The following is a 23,131-nucleotide window of genomic DNA, read 5'->3' as shown; positions in this document are numbered from 1 at the left end:
GCTATTGTTTTCTTGATTGTGCAGTGTATAAATCTTCTAGAGACATAAATCAATAAAACCAGGCTCATTCAGCACCAGCTATTCAATCATCACCATTCCAGTTCTTTTTTGTGGCACTGAGGAAGCCCTCCAGACAAGTTGCAAAATCGTTTTCTTTCCAAATCAATAAATCAATTTGGCAATACAGTAAATGTCACTTTAATATTTCACTGTCTTTTGTTAGTATGGGTATTACATTTTTAGTATGTTAGTATGGGTAAAAAAATTAATTTTGTTATTATTTTGTAATAATATTAAATAAAAAATTATTTTGTTAGTATTGGTAAAAACAAAAACTGCAATAAGCTTTGTTCATATTTCAGGTTATGTTAATAACAATTATTAATAATAATCAGCAGATGGTTTTAGGTATCATATTATCAATGACAAAAAAATTTACCAATCTCTATAACTCTAAGTTTATCCATGGGTTATAAGAGATCAATGCAAGAGTGGTTAGTTTCTGCAACCATCCTTTTCCAATTTAGCATGTCTCCTTGTATGCCATCCAAGAAACAATAAGAATGCCAACATTTGGTTTACTCAATCCCGTTTTAAGCCTTAAACACTTCAATCAGATCTCCTTTCAGCTGCCTAGTTTCCAGACAATTTGTAGACCTCATGTTTTCTAGGTAAGAGCACCCTTTTGCAACTCCAAATAATTTTATTGCGGTTTTCTGCACCGATTGCAACAGATCTACGTACTAGATGATGTGTAAATAATGTACATATATTAAAAAGGTTTGACACACCACACATGATCTGTTATGTCAAACCTTTGTCCATTCTATTCTTTGTAAAGATGAAGGAAAAACAGCAATTACTGATGAAGTGGTAAGCACATAGAAGAAAACATGAGTTCCAACTGTATATAATTTCCAATAGAAATTTTTTTTTTTTTTTTTTTTTTTTAGGAGCATTAGCAACTAAGGCCATATTGCTCCGGGATATGCGGTGGTCATTCCCTTACCTTTCCACATCCTCTGTATTTGGTGGTGACGGGCTCGAACCCCGGTCTAATCAAGAAGCGTGTGCTACGCACTGCTGCTCCTTCCCACCTGGCTACGGAGGCGCCCAATAGAAATTATATACAGTTAAACTTTGCTTTATTCCTTCAAACAGGCCTCTGAGGTTGGGTATATTCATACTGTGGATTTTAGTGTTTTGCACCAACCTTGCGTAGAAATAAAAACAAAGGAAACTGGACTTTTAATAACTGTGTTTATAATAAATTATAATAACCTGTATTTACAATAAATTTAACTTTACGATAAACTATACATATAAAATATTAAAATCTGCTACATTATGAACAATAAAATGCATTAAAATATACTAAGTTAAAAGCGATAAAAAAACCATAGCTTTCAAAGGCTCCAGCCTTCTTCTTCAGCGATGTCTCTGAAATTCTCTGACGTACTGCACAATTGGACGGCCATAACATCGAAATAATTCTTCAAACAGGCCTCTGAGGTTGGGTATATTCATACTGTGGATTTTAGTGTTTTGCACCAACCTTGCGTAGAAATAAAAACAAAGGAAACTGGACTTTTAATAACTGTGTTTATAAGAAATTATAATAACCTGTATTTACAATAAATTTAACTTTACGATAAACTATACATATAAAATATTAAAATCTGCTACATTATGAACAATAAAACGCATTAAAATATACTAAGTTAAAAGCGATAAAAAAAAAAAACCATAGCTTTCAAAGGCTCCAGCCTTCTTCTTCAGGGATGAAGAAGAAGGCTGGAGCCTTTGAAAGCTTCAGCGATGAAGAAGAAGGCTGGAGCCTTTGAAAGCTATGGTTTTTTTTTTTTTATCGCTTTTAACTTAGTATATTTTAATGCGTTTTATTGTTCATAATGTAGCAGATTTTAATATTTTATATGTATAGTTTATCGTAAAGTTAAATTTATTGTAAATACAGGTTATTATAATTTATTATAAACACAGTTATTAAAAGTCCAGTTTCCTTTGTTTTTATTTCTACGCAAGGTTGGTGCAAAACACTAAAATCCACAGTTTGCTTTATTCCTCTTTTAATAGATCTACATCCTTCCAAAAATTAGGTTTCCTAAATATGCAGTATTCAAGATATGGCTTAACTATAGCATTACACAATAGGATAATCAGTAAAACTCCAGATCTTGTTTTCCAGTCCATATTTCGACAAACAGACAGGAACAAAGCAGTGACTAGCAGGTGCCACTCACTGCTTTCCCTGCCCACTGTCATAGGTTGGTATGCCTAGGGTGTTCCCCCCCCACTTGCCGCTGTTTTTAAATCAGGAACTCATTTTCCGATTTTAAAAGAGCAGGTTGGGGGGATAAATACCCTACCTAAGCTAAGCACCCCCACCTCGACGACACAAAACAATCAGAAAGAAAATGCCTTCACAATAATCACCCAATCACTCCATTCTATGACCACGCCCACTGTACTGAGACAAGTGGTACCCAAACAATGGAGTTTAGCTGAGTAATCAACTCTGTCACTGCAGACAAAATTCCTGTATATTAGTGCCAGGATCCCATGAGAACTTCAAGTCACATTGGATACTGTTTATACTCCCAGGTCTTTTTCATAATCGACTATCTTGAGTTTATGCTACCCAAAAATATGTTGATACATTATTTTATTACTACGCAAACACTGCACCTGATGTTTATCAATTTAATATCTCAATTTCCATTTTTCAGCTCATCTGAACAGTTTTATCTAGATCTTGCTAGAGTAACATACTCTGATTAATGTCATTAAGTACCGTACCCAACTTTGTATCATCAACAAACTTAAGCATTTTGCATATGTGTTCTGAAATATGGAAAATTATGTCAACATTTTTAGTTATAATGCAAGCTGTCAGTATATCCAAAATATAAATTTCCCAAGTCCACATATATAAGAAATGTGTGAGAGTTATTACATGTATACCATAAAAAAAATTATGGTTAAATTAACACAGGTAATTTACAAAACAAAACAGTAACTCAACAATTCACTTATCAGTAAACTGAATATCTGATACAAGAAATATTTAAACTATAATCATGGTTTCATAAAACGTAGAGGTATGAAAGTAAATTAAAAAAATATTAATATACTTCCCTATTCCTATCTTCGTTTTAGTGTGTATGTTGAGAAACCTAAGCCAAAAATATGAGTACGTCTGAATTAATATCAATATATATGTCTATGCCTGATCACGCTTGTACTAATGAAATATTAATTTCACTCATTTCTAGCAGTCTACTATAAAAATGTGCGTATTTAATTCTCTAGAATTAGTCCCAAGAATATGAAAATAGATTTTTTATTTATTTCATTCTCTCGATGATCAATGCTACTGAAACATGACATAAATTAGATTTAAAAAAAAAAAAAAAAAAAAAAGTGGTTCGGCCTGATTCAGTAGGTCACCTGAAACATGCAAATTGCATCAACTAAAGAGTTGAAATTTTGAAAATCTTCCAACAGCGAAATTAAAACATTACAAACAAAAATCTAATAAAGTAAATGATTTTGTTTCAAGTGGGCAATGCATTTTCTGATAGTACGTCATAAAGTCTGTCTTTATTAAGTATTAAACTGTTTACTTTTCTCTGAAGATGATGGAATGATATTCTTTCTCAAATTACTTTTATCATTTCCCTCTTCTAGAGTGGCAAGAGCTTCAATATAGGCTTACTCAAGAGCATTCGCACCGCCTTCGCAAAATGTTGGAGTTGTACATTTATCAAGAAATTCCCCTAAGTAAGAATTTAAATTAACTTCTTATCAACAGCTCAAAATAACGATTCTACTATTACTCACTGTGTATATAGGTTTAGTGTTGTCAGGAAGAGTAAATGCATAAAAGCCTCAAAGGATTTCCTCTTAATGCGATCACCATATCCGTCGCCATCATTCGAAAAGCAATCGTCACCCTCGGCCTTGGCTTTGATTGTCGACTACTAAAGCGCCCTCTATTACCATTCTGTATAAACAAAAAACTCTACTGCATTACATCATCTCAACGGTCGTGTATAGGAGAACAGCGCCTTATGGATGCAGTAATGTATAAGGTGCATGGCTCCAATATCTATGACATCATCCAAAAACAGCCTTATGTAAACAGAATTGTTTTTCTTTTTTCCCAATAAAATGCAATTAAAAATCAGACACGATTTCCAAAATTATGTTTTCCGTTTATCCTGTCTTCAACTGTTTTAAATAATCTAATTTTTAATAATGCACACAATTAATATTTTCTGTAATAACTTCATTATTCAAATATCAACCAGTATGTCGAAATGGATTGAGATTTAGATCTAATCAAAAATTTTATGTAACTTTATTATTAATCAATCAAGTCTATTTATTATATGTTATTGTTTTATATGTAATGTTTATTAGACATTGATTGATTGATCTCATGCACAGATTAGTAAAAGTATTAATCTGTGGATCTCACGCGGCAGACACTAATTATCTTAATAAAAAAAATAATAAATAAAAAAAAAACTTCTCAATATTGATAGAAGAGCAGGACGATTACAGAGTCCATTATTTACATATGATCTTAAAACATGAAATAAAATTGGAAATGTCCGTAGCAGAAACTTACAGGTATTACTGATATATATATAAACACTTATGCTGCACCAGCTGAAAAAAAAAAAATTCCCGCATTACCCTGAGAGAGAGAGAGAGTCAGAAGTAGAAGGGAATCACCAAGAAAGAGAAAAATGATGATTGCAGCCTGGCACTATTTTTTTTAATTTGAATGATTCGCACCTCAGATACATTTATATGTATCGATTTATAAAATAGGAATAGACGTAAATTATCAGCAAAACTGTAAATCACAGAAGCCAAAGAGCCTATTAAATGCTTTAAGCAATATGTAGAAAAAAAAATAGTGCGGTCGGTATGGTACAAATTTTATTTATTTGTATATATTTATTTATTTCATTTTTTTTATCTATTTTATCTTGTCAGTTAAAATTTAAAAAAACAACAGCACTAATAATAATTGTCTAGAACAAATTCCATCCTGATATCAGGATGGAAAACAAATGCAAGACCCACGGATTTCACCAGGGAAAATTAGTTGGCCGAAACTACCAGCTGCAGACCCGTAAAGAGATCAAAGTCATGACAGAGGAGAGAGCCTGGGATGATGAAAGCTCAGCAGTTAGAGCAGAAGGAGATCAAGGCTTGCCTGACAACATAATACCATCAGAGACTCAGCACCCTGCTCAAAGCAAAGCTGATCAGAGGGAACACAGTTAAAGCCATACGCACCGATGCAGTTCCAGCGATAACATACTCCTTCAGGATCATAGATTGGGCTAACACGGGGTTGGAGGATATCATGAGAAAGACAAGGACAATGACGACCAAGAGCCGCCGACATCACCCGAAGTTAACTGTGGAGAGACGGACAATAGCTCGAAAAGAAGGAGGAAGGAGACGATATCGATCAGCAGAAGATATGAAGGATTACTTCCAGAAAAACACAGCAACACTGGACCAGATCATAAGGAAGGTAGACGAGCGGCATACACCACTCATCCTAAGAAAGGAGTCCCCTCTCACCCAGACGGAACAAGCGAAGCTACACTGCTGGACAAAATTAACAGAACAAAATGCTTTTCATGAATATTTCATTGTGAACAGTGTCGCCGAAGGCGAATGTTCGATATAATAGACATCCTGGCATGCAAATTCCGAATAGTATCCAATAGAAATCAATCTAGCACCTTACAGAGCCACATTACGCAAATTATTCATGCCTATAAAAACACGAGCTGCGACAACATCACTTCGTTCCCGTTTTTTTTTTTTGCTTGCTCAGTGGGACAGCCACATCTCCAGTAGTCAGGATGGCAAATCATAGTAGCTTAGATGAGTCTTTGAAATGGCGGGCATTGGACTACTTGAAGCTGAGCAGTCGCAGGCAGAGGTGGCATGTTGGCTTAATGTGTTAAGTAGTGCAGGGCCGCGCCAGGCTATATGGTCGCCCTCGTACAAAATTCTTTTTGCCGCCCCTACTCTCCCCCATCCCCACTGTCATTTTTCTTATATTAATTTTTTTTAGGAATTTAAAAATAAATATTTTTAAACACAAAATAACATATATTACGATACATAAAATAAATATGTTAAAAACAAAATAACGAAAATACATTCATTTGTTTTGGCTGCAGACAATAGTTTCAGAGAAAGATTTTAAACTTTGTTTTTTAATATTGCCCACCGTTTAGTATAGAAAAAAAATTAAATTATAAAGTTCCTGTATAATTCCAAAAAAATCAATTGTCTTAAAAGATATTTTTGCCGCATCATTCACCACTAAAATCAAAGTATGTGCAGCGCAAGGTACGAAAAAGGCTTGAGGGTTTATATCCCCTGGCATTGTATGCCGTGAAGGGAATTTGGCACTTACCAATGTACACCTATATTTTAAATTTGGTAGGACAAATAAAGATCTAAAATTTTTTCATGAACGCTGTTATGATTTCCTTTCATCGTTGTCGTAGCCTTGCACACGCATATTTTGAATATTAATGTTATATTTTTCCAAAAATTCTAAAATGAATGTAGTTAGCCCACTACCAGTCGTATTTTCAACTTCACAGAAACCTAAAAAAAGTTCTCTAATTTCAATTTTTTTGTGTTTCATCATTATTAACTACAAATCTTAAAATAACTGTCAATTGTTCCTGATGACTGGCATCAGGTATACAATCTAAAATCAAAGAATAATATTTAGGTTCCTGTAACTTATCTACAAATTTTGTCCTTATACTATTTCCTATTATATTTAAAATATCATTTTGAATTTTGTATCCTAAATAATGTAGCGTGTGAAGTTTATCAATCCGAATACGTTGAATGTGTTCCGATAAAGTGTAAGCATTTTTGGCAATCATTTGTATTAATTGCTAAAAGGTTTCCGTTATTGTTATCGAATAATTTTGAATTAGTACCCCTTAAAGCCAAATTTTGTTTTACCAAATATTGAATACTAAGAACAATTCTCTTTAATACTGATTGCCATCTTATTTTTTCTTCATTTATCAGACTTTGATTATGTGCATCTACTGTATTTTGTAATTCTAAGTTTTTTCGCATTTTAATTAATTTGTTAGTACATTCAGCAGCATATTGCTTTTTCGTGAATATCTTGTTAAATATTGCCAATCTTTGAATCCGTCGTTTACAAGTGGAACTGAAAAAGTACTATTTAAAAATAATTTACAATTATAACAAAAGACAGCATTTTGAGAAATCGAACGTAGGAACCAATTACCCAAAAGTGATTCGCCATTTTGTAATTTTTTAGTGTAATATTCAATAGAAAAGTTTCTTCTATTATTATCTTTATCTTTTGGGAAATCAAATTTTTTTAATTGTTCTGTTTTATTTTCAACTAACATCATACTTATTTGTTATTTAAAATTTGTGCCCATTTACCGGGATCACTCAGTGAAATTAGTTGATCTTGTATACCACTATTGTGATCTTCACTTTCCTCTTAATCTGAATTTGCATCTAGTGTTTCTTGCTGAATTGGGACGTCAACATCTTGGGCAGGTGTTTCACGTGTTTCTGTTTCTTCATCAATAGTAGTAAAGCTAAAGAAAATCGAAGTCGATGGACCTGGCTATGGCTGGATGTCCAGAAACCTGGTAATCGAACTTGTCGCTTTCCATTTTTTTTTTTTTTTTTTTTTTCTTTTTCTGTATTAACTAGAGAGTCGTTTCCTTCCTCAGACATCTGAGAATTATTGAAAACGAAAGTGTTCAATAAATTGTTAATATAAAATACGTTAAACACATTCTTCAATACATTGAACTTTTAGTGTCCTTAGACTTTGCTGTATCTTTTAGTGTCCTTAGTCTTTGCTGTATCTTTTAATGTTTACAGAACATTGGTCTTTACCGCCTCTTAGTCTCTGCTGCCCCTTAGTCATTGCCGCACTGCTGCGGTACACCACTTGCACCACCGGGTTGGCACGGCTGTAGTAGTAGTAGTAGCAGTGGCATGTGATGCAAGAAAGCAAATGTATGAGCTTATGCAGCATCAGCCAAAAAAAAAAAAAAAAAAAAAAATCACACCATTCCCTCCAAATGCCTGTCCAGTTCCTCCTTAAATTTATTCAACCTATCAACTTCCACAACGACAGATGGAAGTTTGTTCCAGCAATTAACCACCCGCTGGCTAAAGGCAAATTTCCGCACATCTATTCTACATCTGTCCTTTCTTAATTTGAATTTATGCCCCCTTAGGTTCGTAATCTGAACAAGTGGAAGGATCCCATCAGAATTCAGTGTGCTCAACCCATTCAAGGCCTTATATACCTCAATCAGATCACCGCGCAGGTGCCTAGTCTCCAGCCACTGCAATTTGCAGGACTTAAGCCTCTCTTGGTAAGAGGATCCCTTCATTCCCCTCACCAATCTTGTTGCCCTTCTCTGTACACGCTCAAGTAAATCTACATCCTTCCTAAAATGAGGCCTCCAGACCTGTACGCAGTACTCAAGCCGTGGCCTGACCATTGCCTTATACAGAGGGATAATCACCTCCTTTTCCCTGCTAGCAAAATTCCTATATATCATTGACAAAACCCCATGACCTGCCCTGGCAGCCTGCCTGCATTGCTCAGAAAACTTCATATCTGCCTGCACAATTACTCCCAGGTCTTTTTCATTTTCTACCACCTTAAGTGTAGTACACACAGTTGGTACGTTTCTCTGGGGTTACTTCTACCCATATGTAGTACTTTGCATTTGTCAAGGTTAAACTTCAGTTGCCACTTCTTAGCCCATCTGCCCAAATTATCTAGATCCTGTTGCAGTAGCACACTGCCATTACTGTCATTAACAACCCTGCCACCCTTTGTATCATCTGCAAACTTCGACATTAAGCCTGATATACCTTCATCAATATCATTGATAAATATACAAAACAACAGTGGACCTAACACCGAACCCTGTGGGACTCCACTAATAACATTAGTCCAAGAAGAGCAGCACCCATTGATTACCACCCTCTGTCTTCTAGCACTTAACCATCCTTTTATCCATTGTAGCAACTTACCCTTAATACCATTCTGCTCTAATTTGTACAATAGTCTTCCATGCGCAACAGTGTCAAAAGCTTTCCTGAAATCCAAATATATGATATCAAAGTTATTTTTCGCATCCAGTTCCTTTGTGACCACATCATAATATCCTATCAAATTTGTCAGACAAGACTTTCCCTTAACAAACCCATGCTGTGTCTGAATTATTGCTGCAGTCTTGTCTAGATGATCCTGCAATGCATCTTTAACCAGTGACTCCATTATTTTACCCGGAACAGAAGTAAAACTAACTGGTCTGTATTTACTCGTGTCACCCTTCGATCCCCCTTTGTGAATTGGGGATACATTTGCACATCTCCAGTCCGTGGGAACCTCCCCTGAGTCCCAGGATGCTCTCATAATTAAGGCTAAGGGTTTGCTTAGTTGCTTTGCTGCCTCCTTTAATATAACTGCATAGATCCCATCCACCCCAGGTGCTTTTCTTATGTTTAACTTCAACAATTTCTCCTCCACTTTGCTCTCAGTTATTACAAAATCATTAAGTATCTTGCTACAATTTGATAACCTTCTGCCATTTTCAAACTTTAATAATTCCTCACGTGTGAATGTAGATGAAAAATACTCATTCAGTTTGTTTGCTATCTGAGCAGGATCATCAACAGCCGAACCATCTGACTCTCTGACTCCAAACCATCGATATCCAGTGGACCACTCAGATTCATCCCCTTCTTTTTAGAGTTTATATAAGTAAAGAAATCCTTGCTGTTTTTCTTAGCATCTTTTGCCAAGGATTTCTCGCAATCTGCCTTCGCCTGCCGAACCTCCTTTGTGACCTGATTACAGATTAACTTATATCTGCCATAGGCTTCTGAGTCGCTTGATAATTTATATGCATCCCATGCATTTTTCTTCTCTGTTACGAGTCTCATTAGTTCATTTGACAACCATTTAGGCCTAAACCTTGAACAATATTTCTTAATAGGTATGAACCTTTTAGTAGCTTCCATGATTAATTCCTTGAATGCTTCCCACTTAGAATTTACTGTTGGTAACATCGTTAGTTGATCCCACTGTACAGAATTTAAAAACTGTCGGAGACCACTGTACTCGCCTTTACGGAAGCAAAAACCCTTTCCTTTACCCCTGATGGTAATTAAATCTTTAAGTAAATCCCACGTCAGTACACTGTGATCACTGCCACCTAGTGGTTCTTTTATCTGCAAATTCCTAATACATGAATGATCACTACTGATATCCAGATCAAGAGTATTACTTTCTCTGGTTGCCTCTCGACCATGCTGCTGCAGAAAACAATCATCCAATAAATCCACAAAAGTCTGACTAGTGTGTGAGTTCCCAATCCACAAGTTCCTGTCAATATCTGGGAAGTTAAAATCCCCCATTATAAGACATTCCGATTTACTAGCCCACTCTATTTCTCTGTACAATTGTTCATTGTACTCATTCAAGTCATTAGGCCTATAACACACTCCTACTCTTATTTTTGCTTTCGCAGTGCTTATGTCACACCAAACTGACTCAACAGTGCACTGTTCATCTATATCAACTGGATGCACTTCTTTTGATTTTATGTTTTTCTTTATTAACAGCATAACACCTCCTCCCTTCCTATCCTGTCTATCCTTTCTGTACACATTGTACTCCCCAAATTCCAGTTCGGCATTCCTTATATCTGTGTGACACCACGTCTCTGCTATCCCAATAATATCCGCCTTTGATGTCTTGACCAACACTTCAAATTCATCAAATTTATTTACTATACTTCTAGCATTGGTATACTTGCAAGTATACATGCACCTATTCTTATTCTTAATTACTCTTACACATCTCATATACCGACCTGTTTCACGATGACTGCCATCCATCTCTGAAACCCCCAACACCCCTCGCTCCAGGTCGCTACTTATTCTAATAGAAGTTGTGCAAGAATCACCTTCACCTCTGCCTATGGCTACTGTTAAACTATTAGTCCTTGTATCCCCCCAAGCTATCAGTTTTCCGACCCAACTAACACTGCCTCGATAGCATCAGCAAATATTCTTGCACCCTTTCTATTTAAGTATATCCCATCCCTGTAGTCTTTTCTGTTAACAAGTACAGTCCAGGCTGAAAAAAATTCTGTGACTGGACACACATCCATACAAGAAAATCAGACATCATTGAGCATCCAGTCTCTGTGACTGGACACACATCCATACAAGAAAATCAGACATCATTGAGCATCCAGTCTCTGTGACTGGACACACATCCATACAAGAAAATCAGACATCATTGAGCATCTCCAACGATCCTCTCTGCCATTGCGGCATTGCTGAAACATGGCAACAGAGGAAAACTACAAACATTTCACTATCTCTGCTCAGGAACTCTTTAACAGGCACAGAACTGTTAGAAGCCTTCACAACCACTGAAATCTGCTATTGACCAGCTTCCCTGCTATGGGCACCCCTCCCCAGGAAACACGCTCCCCACTAGGTCAATCACCAACTCCATGATTATTCACAGATTTTACTGACTTCAATAAACTAAACTAAAACTATTATATTAGGGCCACCCGTAATTTCTTACATATATCATATATGTATTATGTCTGTAAATTACGTATGCTCTGGTCCAATTGCTTGTTCTGCTGACAAAAAACACTACTATCTACGCTTGAGACCGACTAACTCAGCCACTGAGTGAAAAGAGATCATTGCGTTATCGACGGGATTCGAACCCGAGCCTTTTCCATCGGGTGTTGGGGAGGACGGTGACGATACCACTGTGCTACTCGCCAAACAACCAATTTAATGTATTATATTAGGATCACCCATAATTGATTAGATTAGGCGATAAAGACCAATGTTCTGTAAACATTGGTCTTTATCGCCTAAGAAACAGCAAAGACTAAAGACACTAAAAGTTCAATGAATCGAAGAATGTGTTTAGACATCTGATCGATTTGCCTGTTTTGCTGGACGAAAAAACCCAAGTTTCTCAGGGAAAAACTTTGCTATCTACGCCTGAGACTGACTACCTCAGCCACGGAGTGAAGAAAGCCCATAGCCCATTAAAGTTGCTCGCGTCATCGACGGGATTCGAACCAGATTCTTTTCCACCCGGTGTTGGTAGGACGGTGACGATACCACTGTGATACCCGGGCAGACAGTGTTTGAGGGTGAGATGCCACCAGTGGTTTCCCACAACTGCACCTTTAGTACTCTTATGAGGATGACAATACTGTAAAAGCCAGAAGTACGTGGAGTGTAGGTTTATGTAGATTTATGTCGGGTTCTGGTGTTCTTCCTTCTTGGCCGTGGGGCCCCTATTGGGATCCCACGTTGCCCATACACCACTAGGTGAGCCAGGCAGTATTTCTTCTCTGGCTGGTCGCTTTTTTTTTTTTTTTTAATTTGGTCTCCTTGACAGAGACCAAATTAAAAAAAAAAAAAAAAAGAGCGGAAAAAAAGAAAAGGAGAGAAAAAAAGAGTTTTTTGCCATGAGACTATGCCAATCTTAAAGTAGTACTACAAGTCCTGTATAAATTCGTCAAAGTTGATTTGTTTGTCCAGTAAAATGTACACAAGAGTCTAATTTAGATACTTTTTTCACAATTGATTGTTGTTGATATTATTTTCCTCTGTTGGCCATTTGCTGGGTTTTTCGTCGTGTGAAGAGGTCTTGCGCGAAGGACGTGAAGGCGGTGTAATCCTCTTCAGAGTCTAACAGATGGTTCTCTCGGTTTCTTGGTAGGTATGCTGTCCCAGTAATGAAAATGCATCTAAGATCGTCGTATAATGGTCAGTCATACATCAGGTGTTGCCAGCTCTCCAGTCCTCCCATAGGAACAGGTCGGGTCCTCTGCAATGCCAGCAAGGAGAGTTTGGCTTTAATAGATCTGTGTCCGGTCTACAGAAAAGTTGGGTACAGGCCGGGGGAGAACCAAAGGGGAAACCTCGGGTCCACTCTGCCAATGTCAGGGATAAATTTTCGCGTGATTTCTCCTTTAAGTGAGTTTCTCCATTTTTCTCGCCATACCTGCTGCAGATGGGTAACAAGGCGTTTCTTTTCTGCTCTGCGACTGTTCGCCGGATCCACTGTGAAGCCTAGGAAGGTTCAGGGGATCCCTATGGACAGTTTGTACAGAAGTCCACAGCGGACGATCTCGAAATCAAGTGGAAGGACACCTGCCAAGGTCTGTAGTGCATGGGCGCTAACTGTGCAGCAGGCACAGCTGATGATTAACAGGATTGAACGCTGAATGGATTCTTCCTGTTTGTTGCAGTTTTGGCTTTCGTGAACCAGATTCCAGAAGCATAGGTACAGCACAAACATTACATTTAAATTTATTTACATATATACAAATATACATAGCTACAAAAACTTTTTATTTACAATCATCTGAATCTGTGTAATAAACTCTTTCCAATTATAAAGCTTCACTTACCAACTATGAGAAGCAAAATGTACGTATAAATATATATGTAAATATGTATAACCAGAGGCTGATTTAACGGCGGGCGCGCGCCCTGGGCCCCCACTTCTGAAGGGCCCACGCAAAACCACAACAAATTAGTTGAATATATTAGTTCGACTAATAGTTAAACTAATATGTTCAACTATTAGTTCAAAACTTTGTGATTATTATTATGCTATTATTAATTATATTATACATATATTATATTCAAATTTTATTGGAAATGAAACATTAATAGTACTTGATCTACAAGTTGCGTTCGATAGTGTTCACATCCCAGCCTTGCTCAACTCCTTCGAAATTACTATCACATCACAGGCCCAGTATTGAAGTTTCTGACATCCCTTCTTCACAATAGAATCATCCAAATGTACATAGGAAAACAAAGGTATACTAGACAAATACAAGCAGGCGTTCCACAAGGAGGAGTGCTGTCCGGAATTCTTTTCACAGCTATCATTTACCCACTAATACACAATAGAACAGATATGATATCATATGCAGATGATTTAAAGATCTTCACAAAAATAAATTCGACCGATGAAACAAAAAACGCCACAGTAACCATCAAGAAGACCTTATCAGAAGCACAGCAGTACCTCACGAATTTTGACCTGAAAGTGAACCCTGAGAAATCTGCCATCATGGTAGTCTCTCTTAAACAGATACCAACCATAATTCAGCCTGCGATTGACGGAGTCCCGATCCCCTGCATTGAAAAGCAAAGAGATCTGGGGGTAATCTTCGACAGAAAATTACGATTCCATCATCATATAGAAGAACTCTGTGCTAAATTCAACAAGAAACGGTGGGTTGCCAAGCAGCACTTGGCAACCCAAGCAGCATCCTGATAAAAATGTATATCAGGATGCTGATTTTCGGAGGTGTACTGTATGGAGTAGAGGTGTGGGGCTCAGTTGCAGACACCACAATTAAACCATTAAAAGCCGCTGAATACTGGCTCCTGAAATGGGCAATCTGGAAGTGTCATCTCCCACCACAGCAGTGCACAACACCGATGGCCAAAGCGCTGAATTTAACCAGGTTTTCAGCATTAATGCACGAGAGAAGACTCATCTTCACCGTAAAAATGATTTCCGGGAGAGTCCCACACCCAACGTTTGGGACACCGTATGCTGGCGGATTCCCCAACCAGCTCTCCGCTCCACTCCCAAGCTTCTTGCTCTTCCTTCGAGGCTACATTTGAAAGATCGATTCCTCCCTTATCAGAAGCTCCATCTGGTTCAATCCCTGGATGCTGACTTATTTAAAATCACAGATGATAAAAAGTATAGACGCCTCATCCTAGATCTACACGTGGTCTCCAGAACTACCAACTGATCTCAGATCGTTAGGGGGGGGGGCAAGAAACTCTCAGAAAACTGGAGTCGAGGAAAATCTTTTGTTATCACAATTTGTATTATTTTTGTTATTTTGTATTAGTTTTCCTTCCAAGTCAATGTTATCTGCTATGAGTACTTTTTTTTTTTTTTTTTTAAATATAATCTGCCTATAATTAATCTTTATAATCCCGGCGAGGTTATCTCTGCCGCTTGTTAACCTCTGGCATGGTGCCGTGAAAGGTATTGTATGGTCGTGGTACCTGCGTGTACCGGTGAACTATACAATAAAGATTTTTTTTTTTTTTTTTTTTTTATTATTATTATTTTTTATTTTTATTTATTTGTGGGGAGGTGGTTTTCGTCCACCCGCCACCCCACTCTTCTCTCTGGTGAGGCGTTGGGCATGCCACACTGTCATCAGGGGCCATCTTCTCTATTGGCCCCTTTCTTCTGTTTCCTACCCTCCAGTCTTTTTGCCTTCCTCCCTTACTTTTCTCTTGCACAACGTTTTTTTTTTTTTTTTTTTTTAGTTTATATATATATTTGTGTGTGGGTGTGTGTGTATATATATTTTTATATACACACACACTCATGCCCCCACAGGTCTAAATCTAAAAACTTCCAAATTACTGCCCGACCTATTTGGCCCTAGAACAAGTTATCAGCGAACAACCCTACGCTCTGTTAAAATTACAACCGTTGCTCAAGAAACAGCGATCATCTCATTCTTAAATCTGGTCCTAGCCACTGAAATCCCAGGAAAGTAGGTGGCAGGACCCGCCAGAGTACTCTAGCTACAGTCGTACACCCGGTCAGCCTCCCCGTGGCATGGTGTGGTAACGTCGGGTCCCACTAGGGGCTCGGCGGCTAATAGACCCGAGGAACAAAGGGCACAACACAATATACAGCACATGACCCCCACACACTTCAAATCTCTGGCCCCGATACAATGTACACCCGCGGAGATGGGAGAAATCCCAGGAGCCGTTAGACACTAACATACCTTATACCTTATACCTTATATACAATAAAGATCGTCTGCGTGGGTAGCACAGTGGTCTCGCCACCGTCCTCCCCACACCGGGTGGAAAAGGCCCGGGTTCGAATCCCGTCGATGACGGGAGGAACTTTAGTGGGCTTTTTTCACTCCATGGCTGAGTTAGTCGGTCTCAGGCGTAGATAGCAAGGTTTTTTCCCTCAGAAACTGAGGTTTTTTCGTCCAGCAAAACAGGCAAATCGACCAGAGAACACAAGCAATTTACAGACACGAATACGGGTTAATGTAATTTCATTTACGGGTAACCCTAATACAGTAATTTAATTTAATTTGTACAATAAAGATCTTATTATTATTATTATATTTTTTATTTATTTAAAAAAAATGGTTAACGTGTATTTTTATTTTCCCTGTCTCTTTTTTTTTAAGGGGCCCAATATTTTCTTCTGCGCCCGGGGACTCAACCAACCTTAATCCGCTCCTGTGTATAACATGTTTTGGGTGGCTTTTAGGCACTAGCCAAACTCCAACTTTGGAAACTGCTGAAAACAATATGACTGTCTACAGGTCTGATTGAAAACTGACATTTAGTTATCTGTTACCTGGTGCTCGTCCCTAGGCACATATACAGGTTGATTCACTACCAGTGCGACAAACTTGCAGGTGTAGGGGGCACAAAGACGAATCGGAATCACATAGCATTGCAGGGTCCAAAATGCCTTTGTCATGCGGTAGAGGACGTTGAACGGGAGGTCGCGTGAACAGCGATCCCGCTGGAAGTCAGCATTTGCGAACCAGTTCCCGAGGCAGTAGGATGGACGAGTATTCAAACGTTGAACTGGCCGACATGCACCTCGCGTATGGAGCTGCAGACTGTAACGGGCGCGCCGCTCTGCGCTTGTACCAGGAACGTTTCCCGCACAGGTTCCTCATCATACGATTTTCGCACGTGTGCACAGAAGGTTAAGTGAGACTGGTTGTTTCACGAGATATACCATGAATCGAGAGCGAACGACGAGGACGCCAGACAATGAGGAGAATATCATACGTCTTGCAGAAGGCAATCCGAGTACGTGTACTCGAGCGATAGGCCAACGATTGGGTATTTCCCAATTCACTGTATGGAAGATACTGTCAACAAACCAAATGAGTTCATACCATCTGCAACGCGTCTAATCATTGGGGCCTGCGGATTATCCACTCCGGAGGACTTTTGCTACTTGGTTTCTTCAACAGAAACGGTTCGCAAATGCGGACTTCCAGCGGGATCGCTGTTCACGCGACCTCCCGTTCAACGTCCTCTACCGCATGACGAACGCATTTCGAACCCTGCAATGCTATGTGATTCCGATTCGTCTTTGTGCCCCCTACACCTCCTGCAAGTTTGTTGCACTAGTAGTGAATCACCCTGTATATAGGCTAGGTATACTGTCTAGTGCATTCTGCACAAACAGGTTGTGCACTGGAGGGAGTGCAATACCAATGGACAAAATTTCTCAGGCTCCCCAACCTGAGGAGGGAAAACACATAGGTAGACTAAGCTTAATCCACAAAATAAATCAAAATCTTGGACAACCTGAATGTCTAAACATAAATCTTAAGACCGCTATCATCACTCCTCACAAGCAACAAAGAATAAGCATTGCATTTTACCTATATACAATTAACAACTACGCAACTTGAATTAGTTAAATGGTAATATGGACCCAAAAATATTGGGTCTTATTTTCACAAACAGTATCACATATATACAATCACCTGTTTACAGTACTGAAGAAGGTGAGTCTTCTTGTAAGCTATTAGCTGATATCATTCTGCAGCATCTATAAGTTGCCAGTAACATCTTTCTCTTTAGCCTTCATTTTTACGTGTTATTCTGGGGAACCAAACAGCCTCTACATATTCCATTATTGGTAAAAATATTGCTTTGTAGAATAACACCAGTGTTTTGTTTTTTTCCTCACTGTTCTGGAAAGCCAAATCACGTTTGCAGAAAATTTCTTTAACTGATCAAACGAGCTATTTTTTTAAGAAAAATTTCATTTTTTCTTAATTCCGTTCCTTCGAAAAAATTTATACTTTATACGTGGATCCTGGAGTCAGAAACCTCTTTAACCTTAAACCCGTATTTGTGTCTGTAAATTGCTTGTGTTGTCTGGTAGATTTGCCTGTTTTCATACCGCGCAGACAAAAAAAAACCAAAAAAAAAAACCAAATTATGATATTACGGTCACCTATAAATGATTACATCTACCCATATATTTATTTCGTCTGTAAATTGTGTGTTTTCTCGTCGATTCGCCTGTTTTGCTGGACCAAAAAACCTTGCTATCTACACATGAAACCGATTAACTCAGCCACGAAGTGAAAAAAGCCCATCGCGTCATCGACGGGATTCTAACCTGGGCTTTTTCCAGCTGGTGTGGAGAGAGTGACTACCGCGCAGACAAATTATATTGTATTATATTAGGATATCCCGTAAATGATTACATATATCCTTTTATGTATTATATCTGTAAATAGCATGTGTTCTCTGGTCGATTTGCATGTTTTGCTGGACCAAAAAACTCCAATTTTGGGGGGAAAAAACCTCTTTAACCTTAAACCCGTGTTTGTGACAGTAAATTGCGTGTGCTGTCTGGTAGATTTGTTAGGAAGACATAATTATACCAACTGTGCTACCCACGAGCGTTAAAGGGAATGCAGATAGAATGCAGGTTATCATGCATAAATACCCACTTCCCATAAAGCTTTCTATACATGGACATGCACTGTATCAGAAGTGGCCCAGGTCTATCAGTGTCCTGATAGAACTGGGACCAGAGTTAAAAAAAAAAACCGCATAAAGTCAGAGTGTGAGGAGGTAAAATGACAAGAAGGGGATGGTAAGTTCTGAGGATGTAGTGGAAAGCATCCTCAGAAGTGGTGCTAGCACTGTAAAGTGTAGGAGTGGGGAGGAGATATAAGGATATAGTCTAAGCAAGGGAACTTAGTCTGATCGCCGCGTGCAATGGTCCAGGACCTGAGGAGAGGTAACAGGATGGTCTATGACTGGAGAACTATGATGGAGAAGTTATTCTTCAAATGATGAAGGGTCTTGATCTGTGAAATATCTCTGGCTGTGCCAAAACATGGATGCGCTAATAGCGCAGGAACCGTTATGCACAGTGGGAGTTTAAATGTAATTTAAAAAACTGGCTGTGCAGGTAGTAGAGTGGTATCATCACCGTCCTCCCTAGACCGGATGGAAAAGGCCCTGGTTCGAATCCCATCGATGATGCAAGGAACTTTAATGGGCTTTTTTTTTTTCACTTCATCTGAGTACGCCTGAGACCAACTAACTAAGACTAAGTTCCCTTGCTTAGTTACTATAGCTCCATATCCCCTCCCCACATAAACGGTGCTAGCACCACTGTTCTTCTGAGGATGCATTCCACTACATTCTCAACACTAACTTACCACCCCCCTTCTTGTCATTTTACCTCACCCTCTAACTTTATGCGGTTTTTTTTTACTCTGCACTCTCAGAAGGCTGAGCGACCTTGGCGGAGGCCAGCCAGAGTATAATGGGCAAGCCGGCTCACCTCCCAGTGGTGACGGCGCCTAGCAGCCAGAGCCACAACAGAACATAAAATAATTACACTTTTCTGGCTGTTACAGTGCTTCTGTACGTCTTCACAGAGTTCTATGGCACAGATGAGGGGAACCATCGATTTCCCACATCTATATTACAATGTTTATCGTTAAAAACCACGACGAATATTGGCATCGAACTGGGCTAATTAATAAGGGTGACAACCAAAATCAATAAAATTTTTTTGAATATCTTCAATTTTTATAGTGTACGTAAAATATCATGACTAAGTCCTGCGTCCTATTTTTGCACATGTATTATTGCACTGTTATGACAGATTTAAATTCAGCATACCACAACACCCAATGTGTTTTCTGTTGAACGGCCATCTTATTGACACTGACTGAGCCGGTGCGCATAGGAGTCATTCTGTGCACACTCACGGCGCAGCCAAGAGCTTGGCCATTGTTGAGGTGTAAAATAAAACTTAGTGAGTTACCACACTTCTTGCTGCTACAATAGCATCAATCAAATATTTCCAAAGGACACCTTTTTCGATGACCCTGTATTTAGGTCTGGCAAACCTGTCCTTAAATTTACGTAAGCGATAAAGATCTACCAGATTAAGTGAAAGTTTATTTCAACAAGTGTAGTTTCGCATTGACTAAAAGAGACTCCATTTTCCTCGCTTCTCTTCCTTTCTTAATATCAGTGCATGTCCTCTATTTTCTGGAATGTGTGAAAGAAAAAAGGTAAACTCATTATTTAAATTACCCAAAGCTATCAAAAAGCCTTAACTAACCCCAATCAAGTGCACGCATTGCATCTTCATATCCACAGAACTGATGAATCTCTCTATATATACACAGATTGAATTGACCATTTAATTCACTGAATGAACCTACCTTGATTTTAATCTTCGTCGCTAAGGTCTGCTGATGATTTCGAAAAATTTTCTTCAAAGTTCGTTATCAATTAATCCACTCGTAGAGACGCACCCAGAAGCCATTTCTTGATAAGTCTTTAAGAGAGAATGTTGTCACTACAGATTTTCAAACTTCTTTAAGGTGTCTGAGCCACTTTAACAGACGCAATTTTCTTCAAAACCTCTGACCTCTCACGCAATGTCTATAGAACTCACATTAAGTCGACCACAAAGCAAAAGGCGCCTCCGTAGCCAGGTGGGCAGGAGCAGCAGTGCATAGCACACGCTTCTTGATTAGACCGGAGTTCGAGCCCGTGCCCCCCAAATACGGAGGATGCAGAAAGGTCAGGGAATGACCGCCGCCTATCACAGGAGCAATATGGCCTTAGTTGCTAATGCTCCTAAAACCCAAAACAACAACAAAGCAAAAAAACCAAAAAAAAAAAAAAAAAAATTGCTCAGTCGGCGTCGCCAATTGTTCTTGTTGGATTTTAAGCACATAAGCGACCATACTGCGTCGTTTATATTATGTCTGTAAATTGTATATTCTATGGTCGAGTATCCTATTTCTTGGATGAAAACCCAAGCTTCTGGGAGAAAAGCTTTTCAACCCTCTCCTAGGATCTACTAACTCAGCCACCTGGTGAAAAAAGCCCATAAATAGCCCTTGCGTTATTAACGGGATTATAACCGACTTTTTTCCCACCGTGTAGGAAGGACGGTTCTCATATGCATTGTGCTACACGCGGGTTAGCCCTCGTGGATAGCACAGTTGGTATAAATGCTGTCCTCCCCAAACCCGGTGGAAAAGCCTGAGCTCGAGTCCTGTCGATGTCACGATGAATTAATAAATAATAATAATATAACGATGAATTTTTATGACTTTTTCAAAAAGTGGCTGAGTCATTTCAGAGGAGGGTAGTACAGTTTTTCCTCTGGAAACTCTGATTTTTCATCCAGTCAAATACCAGCAAATCGACAACAAAACGCACACAATTTACAAACATTATATACGATGCAATATGGCCCACGTCGCTGATGCACCTAAAACCCTACAACAACAAGAACCCCATACCGGATGGAAAAGATTTGATTTCAACCACAATTATACACTGCTGTGCAAAACTTAAGGACCAACACTATTTCAAAAGGTTACAACCACAAAATCTTTACTGATGAGAGTAGATTTAGAATCAGCAGAGATTCTGGACGTCAGCTAATCTGGAGAGAGGCTGGGGAGGCGTTATCTTGGATGGCCGTAACAACTCCAGGAAGGCGGTACTGTAATCGGTACAGGCTACTGTACTGAGGTAATCCTTTCCCATTTGCATCTGTTCCGAGGTGCCATTGCCCCGAGTTCATGTTTACGGATGACATCACAACACCCCATCGCACTGCAGCTGTTGATATGCTTTTGGAAAGTGAGGACATTGTTCGTATGGATTGGCCTGCCCGTTCTACCGATCTAAATCCAATCGAACACATATGGAACGCTCGGTGAAGACGCCTAGTGGCACGTCCACACAACCAGAAAATCTTCACCAGCTGAAGGTGGCACTGACAGAGGAATGGACGATGTTACTGCAAGAACTTATCAACATTGTTCTAAATATGGACAGGCGGTGCAAAGCCTGCATCGACATTAGGGGTAGCCATATCTCCTACTGAGGACCACCTCTTCCCTTTGTTCCATCTTTGGCAATGATGCATCTGTATCACGGCAACCAGTGTCATGTTGACATTTTTGAATAAAGTCCCTCTGTACCGTTTTGTTTCCGTTGTAGTGTCGGTATTGTTTGCTTCATCATTTGTGTACCTCATGAGGTTCCTTTGGTATGCTTTTCCCATATCCAGGTCACTCCTATGAGAAGCTACTGGTGAAAACGTGACTGGTCCTTAAGTTTTGCACACCAGTATAGTTTAGAAGTTATTGAGAGTGAAAGTAACCAAGGCGCAACGGCAAATGACCAAAATGTGAACTTTTTAGTTTTTTCGAAAAAAATTATATGAAATAACAAAATTTCAAATTTTTTCTTGCATATTCGTTGACGGCATTATATACTGGACAAAATAAGTATACATTGTTTATACTATTGTGTATTAGTTTCGAAGATATAACAGCAGTTAGGCGTTTCAATTTTCGTGACAGCCTGAGCACTGTAGGGTACCTCCATCATAGACATTATTCACATCAAAAATGGCCTTTTGTGCGTGAGATCAAGGGAATGCTAGTTGATTGCTTTTGTAGGGTTTTCAGCACATCAGCAACTTGGGCCGCATTGCTCCATATATGGTATACAGTCAAGTACCTTTGTAGAAATATTCAAAAAGTGCTGGATTTCTGAATGCTTGAGGCTCTACTCTCTTTGGTTCAAACAAATTATTAGAATTAAAACAGTACTGCACAAGAAAATGAAACAATAGTAACATTTCAGAATTTTACAGTTCATTTATGAACCATTTTAATATAGTTGGCTTTTACAGCTTTCATTTAATAATTTCAGTGTGAGTCATACAAAAGTTTAGTTTTCTTTTATAATGAAAATCTTTAACGAAAAACATGCTCGGCGTAGGCTTGATCAAATGTTTGATGAATATGGAAAAAAATGAATTTTATTCAATGATAAATATTTACATTGTTAACATTCTTCAATATCATCTCCTTCTGCAACAACACAGTTGTTCAGTTAT

The 23,131-nt window shown here is 38.6% G+C and overlaps 1 protein-coding gene across 2 annotated transcripts in view; it reads right to left on the bottom strand.

The window, feature by feature from the left end:
- LOC150084013 (protein phosphatase 1A-like) overlaps nucleotides 1-3,984 on the bottom strand; it is a 125,830-nt gene extending 121,846 nt beyond the window's left edge. For both annotated transcript variants that reach the window (XM_090375857.1, XM_090375860.1), the window contains exon 1: nucleotides 3,862-3,984. The gene's annotated coding sequence lies outside the window, so the exon portion shown is untranslated. The remainder of the gene's footprint in view (nucleotides 1-3,861) is intronic.
- Between the last annotated feature and the right edge of the window lie 19,147 nt (nucleotides 3,985-23,131).

The sequence above is a fragment of the Mastigoproctus giganteus genome, chromosome 6 (genome assembly GCF_048544385.1).
Source record: "Mastigoproctus giganteus isolate SK-2022 chromosome 6, ASM4854438v1, whole genome shotgun sequence".
Classification (NCBI taxonomy): Eukaryota; Metazoa; Arthropoda; class Arachnida; order Uropygi; family Thelyphonidae; genus Mastigoproctus; species Mastigoproctus giganteus.
This window is presented reverse-complemented; position numbering and strand designations above follow the sequence as displayed.